We start from the raw sequence: 6,392 nt of genomic DNA, 5'->3' as shown, positions 1-6,392 counted from the left end.
GGGACACCAATTCTCTCTCATCGATGTTTCCAACTCTCTCTCTCTCTCTTCCTCTCTGTAAAAAATCAATAAAATATATATTTAAAAAAATAAAAATAAGTAAATAAATAAGAATTTCTATAGGATAAAGAGTATATGTTGTCTTTATTTTACCAGCTATTGCCAAGCTACACCAAATGACCCTACCCAGAAACAGTACTTGATGGTGTCTATTTCACTGCTTCACCAGAAATTATTAAATGTTTTCATCTACGTCAACCAGGAGGTGAGAAATATGGCTTCTGGGTTTTGACATACTCAGAAAAGCCTTCAGCACTCTGAGATTATAAAATAATTATCCATGTTTTCTTCTAGTACTCATATTCTTTCATTAAACACTAGAGGCCGGATGCACGAAATTCATGCAAGGGGCCTGGCCCTTGCAGCCCCAGCCGGCCCTCACAACCTCAGCCGGACCTCACAGGCCCTCACAGCCCTGGCTTCATCCAGAGGGTCATTCAGAAGGTCGTCTGGATGGTCCTTCTGCTGTTCGGTCTAATTAGAATATTAGCTCTTCATTATATAGGTTATTTTTTAATCAGATCTGCCAGTTTACTATAAGGAGTAATATAGAGATACACTGTATATAATTCCCTCCCAAATAGCTACCCAGTTGCCCAAACTTCATTTACAAAATGTAAAGTCCTCTATTCTACAGCAATATGTGCAGGGCCACCTGCTCTGTTTCTGGCTTTTATTCAGCATTTCTAACTTCAGTGGCTCTAATCCTCTGCCTTCCTCCCAATCCTAAGGCTTAGCCCAATCTTACCTTTTCAGTAATGAAACCACCTTCCAGCCAGTTGCTCAAGCCAAAAACCAGGGGTTACACTCCTCTCTCTCTCACATTCCACATCCAATCAACCCACTGACAAAGCCTGTCAGTGATACCATCAAAATAGGTGCATGCATCCCAAATCCAACCACTCAAAACCTCCTTGGCCTGAGTCACACCATCTCATATGAAGGTGGCGATATCCTCCTCTCTCAGCCTCTGTCTCAGCTCCAGGCATCTCCTCTGCCCCTCCCCCTTTCATTTCCTACACGAAACTAAAAGGAATGCTCTTTTAAAAACAAATTAGTTATTAGCCCTGCCTAAAATCCTTCACTGACTTCCCTAAGCATTTAGAAGAAAACTGAGATTCCTTACCTCGACCTACCTGATCTGGGAGGACTAACTTCCTGTAAGTCTTTTCACAACACCCTCGCCCTGATTCACTTACTCAGCTCCTGTCAGACTGGCCTTCGGTGTGTTCCTAAAATGAGTCAAGGGCTCTGTACTTCTGGGCCATTGTGCTTGCTGATCCCTCTGCCCATAACACACTTCCCAGATCTGCAGAGCTGGCTCCTTTTCAGTCTGGAATCTTGACTTACTAGTAAGTGTACCTTTAGAGGCCTTCCCTTTCCACCCCAAATTGTCATCACATCCCACTATTCACTTCAAGAGGTGCCTTGTTTTATTTACTCCTGATTGCATCACAATACCTAGGGACCAGGTCAAGAAAAACTTGAATGGAAGAATGAATGAATGCAAAGTTGAGAGGCCCCAGAGTTAAAACCTGGTAAACTGTTCACAAAAACAGACACGCAGGAGAAAGGAAGGTGTCCGGGAGGAAATGACTGGACATAAGCAGAGCTGGCTGTAGGGGACGCTGCCCCAACCCTGCAGGGAAACAAGTCGGGGAGTAAATCAATTAGAGACAGACATAGAGGGAAAAATCTGAAACCATAAGACTCCTAAAACAGTGCTGTGATGCCAGGGGAAAATCAAGTCAGGCCCATTCCTTCTCCTTAAATGCAAAGGAAATGGGCTGGGGGTAAGGGAGCTTTCAACTGCATTTTAAGGCAAGAAATTCAATTAGACATGAATTTCATTAAATTAACTAAATTCCTACAAACCGGAGTATCATCTTTCCAGAACCAGCTGATTTTAAAATTGTTACTCATTCTCAAGTTTTATATAAGAACAAAAAAAACCCTGGATCGTTATTATAATTCCTTTAAGTATTTACTCAAGGCCTGTTAAGTGAAACTCAATATACTCAAGTCCAGTACAATGTACAGAGCTAATAACTAAGCAATTTATTCATACCCATGAAATTGCAGCCTTCCATAGTAACTTTAGAAACTAGCTCCCATTAACACAGCGGTTCTCAACCTGTGGGTCGCGACCCCTTTGGTGGTCGAACGACCCTTTCACAGGGGTCGCCTAAGACCATCCTGCATATCAGATATTTACATTACGATTCATAACAGTAGCAACATTACAGTTATGAAGTAGCAACGAAAATAATTTTATGGTTGAGTCACAACATGAGGAACTGTATTTAAAGGGCAGAAGGTTGAGAACCACTGCATTAACAGAAGACACCCAGGTAAATAAAATGTAACTGCAACAATAGCACAGATAGGAACGACAGCTAACACTTAGCGCGCTTGCTGCATGCCAGGCATTGTTCCAAGTGCTTTACATGTATTAAACCATTTAATCCTTATAATAACCTTAAGACATAGGTCCTATGAGGAAACTGAAGCACACAGAAGTGACACAAGTAGTCCAGGATCACACAGCTGCCAAGTGACAGAGACAGATTTCAAAGTCAGACAGGCTGGCTCCAAGCCTGAACTCATCCACCACCCTCCTTTGCACTGTAAATGGTGGTGCCGCCTGGAGGAGGGGGAGGGAGCACAGGTAAGTTGGCCCTGGGCTCGGCTCTCAAAGACCAATGCAGCACTGACAGACAGGTGGACACTTGAAAGCCACTCAAGAGAAACAAAATAAACATATGTCCGCATACACAGTGACGTAAGTGCTCAAGGAACATAATCTAAAGTCATTTAGACAAAGCAGAGGGTTTGCACAGGAATGTAGTCAGTGGACAGTGAGTCAGGATACCACTCCAGGGAAAATCTTTACATGGAAGTCCACTTTGCCCTACTATAATGTATTTAGATACAAAGAAGAAATATTAAAGGACCTTATTTACAAGATGTTCTAACTCAGGACCAGAGAAAGTGTCCCCAGGGAGCTGGACACTGTGCTAGTACTTTTGCCTTAAAAGGTATTCCTAAGTTTCAAGTGAAAATTTGTAATTACCATCAGACCCAAGCTTCTGTGTAATGGCTAAACAAACAGGCAAACAATAAAAAGTAGTTAAAGTAGCATTACTGTCAAGCCTGTCTTGCAATAATGTATTAGCTCACTCTGGCAACACTTACAAAAGCATGTGGATACACTATAACCCTATGACCACAAACCCAGGCAGTGAAACATTAATACAGATGTTCTACCACCTTCTTGCAACTGTCTCTCCTACTGGATACTTTATGAGACCATTTTTCCCTTTTACTGAAAATGAAAAGGGATGATGGAGGCTGTGCTAAACATCAGAAAGGTAATTTCATAATTTTGCCCGCCACCCTGGACTTTCATTTTGAAACCAGATACATATGCCAACTGCCTCCTACAGTGCCCAGCCCTGCTAAGGCACAGGGTTCATCTCACCTCATACACCACCTCTATATCGGAGGAATCAACAAAAATGTGAAGTTTCTGTCCAGCCAGTGTGGCTCAGCAGTTGAGCGTCGACCTATGAACCAGGAGGTCATGGCTCAATTACCAGTCAGGGCACATGCCCGGGTTTCAGGCTTGATCCCTGGTAGGAGGGGGCAGGAGGCAGCCAATCAATGACTCTCTCATCACTGATGTTTCTCTCTCTCCCTCTCCCTTCCTCTCTGAAATCAATATATTAAGGGGGGGGGGGGGGGGGGGGTGTAAAGTCTTCAAGACAAATAGTTTGCCCAGAGTCAGGCATGCTGCCTGTGACATGCCCAGGACTGCAGATGAGGTCTTCTCAAGGGCCACACTAATATCTTGCTCCAAATTCAGGTATTTTCATAAAATACAAAAGCTCTGGGTTTTGCTTGTTTTTGTCAAATAGAAAATTACTGACTCTCTCTTATTGGTTCCAGTACATGGTTCCTGAGATTTTTAAGGTATGTGAAATTAATTATTAACTAACTAAACATATTGCTGAACTCATAAAAAAAAAACAAAAAACAAATTTCTTGTTGGGACAAAAACCTCAAAGAAAATCACCTCGCTTAAAAGAGTGTCTCCTTTCTATTCTGTGTGTGTGTGTGTGTTTTGATTAATTAAACATGTATTATCACAAGCATTAATTTTTAAACTTCTGGATTAATATTTCTTCCTTCTAAAAATGTTATCCAGAAAGTTTCTGCTTGATTTAGAAACACGTCACATTTTAGAGAAAAATTTTACTTCCAATCCTAAAATTCTGGAGAAAAATATTCTCATTAAAACAAAACATTTCAAAAAACAACAACAACACTTCAAGATATAATCTAGAAAACAAGTTTCCAAACATCATACTTATTCTAGAAAGCCCACTCTAGAGTGAGGCAAATGGATACAGACATCTTTTGTTTCTACCTGGTCCTTTACTGGAAAGCTCAAAACTTTCCAAGAGTCACTGTCACCATTCCCAGAATTGAGGTTCTATTCTAAGTCTCTCCCAAATACAGCATTAATTTAGCCTACTCAAACTGGCATGTTTTTAAATCAATCAAAAAATTAAGAATTGTGGGACAATAGGGTTGACAAACACTATTTTTATGGGCAAAAACTGACTGTATCTGAGGAATGGGAAGGTCAGAGCAAGACGAACCAGGCCCCAAGCAAAAGGCACAGTAACTTGGGAGGAAGGCCTGAGCTCTCCAGTTCCTTTAGGTGGCAGGAGCCCTGCAAATTAACATGCTCCCTGCACAACCCACACAGGAAAATAATGAGAACATTCAACCTCAATAAAACGTGATCTGATTCTGAGTTAAACATTACGTGACTATTTCCAGACTCCAGTACACAGCAGATACAGACGTTTTTTGAAAAAAATTCTGCCCATGAACATGAATTATTCTGCATATTAGGACAAGATCCTCATTATGCAATCCGCTCCAAAGTTCAGTTCAGCTGAGGGTGAGAAGGGGGTGGGGATTCCTGGAGAGCCTACAGAATAGGAGGCAAGATGCCATCAGAGAAGCAGGAAAAGATAAGCAAATGGCACCGGCTTCCAACCACCCCTGCCCCCATTCACAGGTTCTATTTGAGCACTGTCCAACAGGAATATGTGAGCCACAGATCTAATTTTAAATTTTCAAGTAGCCATATTAACAAAAGGAAAAGGAAAAGTGACATTAATTTTAATAACATACTTTAGTTAACCCAATACGTTCAAAATATCTCAACATGCCGAAACCGGTTTGGCTCAATGGATAGAGCATCGGCCTGCGGACTGAAAGGGCTCAGGTTCGATTCCGGTCAAGGGCATGTACCTTGGTTGCGGGCACGTCCCCAGTAGGATGTGCAGGAGGCAGCTGGTCTATGTTTCTCTCTCATCGATGTTTCTAACTCTCTATCTCTCTCCCTTCCTCTCTGTGGAAAATCAATAAAATATAAAAATTTAAAAAAATCTCAACATGTATTATTTAAGCATAAAAAATTATAAATGAGCCCCGCCATGTGGCTCAGAGGTTGGGCATCAACCCAAGAACCAGAAGGTCGCGCGGTTCAATTCCCAGTCAGGGCACACGCCCCGGACGCGGGTTCGATCCCGGGTAGGGGGCGTGCAGGAGGCAGTCCATCAATGATGTTTCTCTCTCATCCATGTTTCTATCTCCTCTCTAAAAAAAAATCAATAAAAAAGAACCCCCTGGGGCCAGTGGCCACCTTCCCAGGAAGCAAAGGTCTAGTTCCAGCAGATCCTTGCTCTTGAAATGATCTAAGGCGCGTACCTCCTTTCATCCCTCATGGGGGGGGGCGGCGGGGGGAGCCGGGAAAAATACCCAACTACTGATAAGCTCACCCAATCAGGGAGCAGGCACAACCTCTCGGCCCAGCCAGCGCTCTCCAGCTTGACCACACCCCTGCGATGACCACCTCCAACAGGAAACTCACGCCAACGGCAACTGACAGGTCCTCATTCTTTAAGGGAGTGGGGGGTTAAAGACACCTAAAACCTGGCAGTCTCCGCATCCACGAGAAAGGCAAGAAACCATTCGCCGCGCGTCCTCGACGTGTGTCCCGCGCAAAACAAAAAAAGGGGGGGCGGGGGGAAAGGGGGAGAAGGGGCGGGATTAACCCGAAATAAATGAGCCACGCACTCCGCGCGCATCCTCCCCGCCCCCAAACCCAAAATACTGAATTAGGGAAACCGCGATGACCGGAACAGACACAAATCATGAAAAAGAAACTGTCTTTGAGTTAAATACCAGAAAGGAGGTATCTGGCCAATGGAAATGCATGCTGGCAGGGAAGGCAGGGAGAAGCAGCCCTTTTC

The 6,392-nt window shown here is 43.3% G+C and overlaps 1 protein-coding gene across 2 annotated transcripts in view; it reads right to left on the bottom strand.

The window, feature by feature from the left end:
• Positions 1-6,102, bottom strand: part of ZC3H7A (zinc finger CCCH-type containing 7A) — a 37,180-nt gene extending 31,078 nt beyond the window's left edge. For both annotated transcript variants that reach the window (XM_006776281.2, XM_006776282.2), the window contains exon 1: positions 5,919-6,102. The gene's annotated coding sequence lies outside the window, so the exon portion shown is untranslated. The remainder of the gene's footprint in view (positions 1-5,918) is intronic.
• Positions 6,103-6,392: the final 290 nt, after the last annotated feature.

The sequence above is a fragment of the Myotis davidii genome, unplaced genomic scaffold, assembly GCF_000327345.1.
Source record: "Myotis davidii unplaced genomic scaffold, ASM32734v1 scaffold209, whole genome shotgun sequence".
Classification (NCBI taxonomy): Eukaryota; Metazoa; Chordata; class Mammalia; order Chiroptera; family Vespertilionidae; genus Myotis; species Myotis davidii.
Note: the sequence above shows the minus strand (reverse complement) of the source record. Positions and strands in the feature narration are given on the sequence as shown.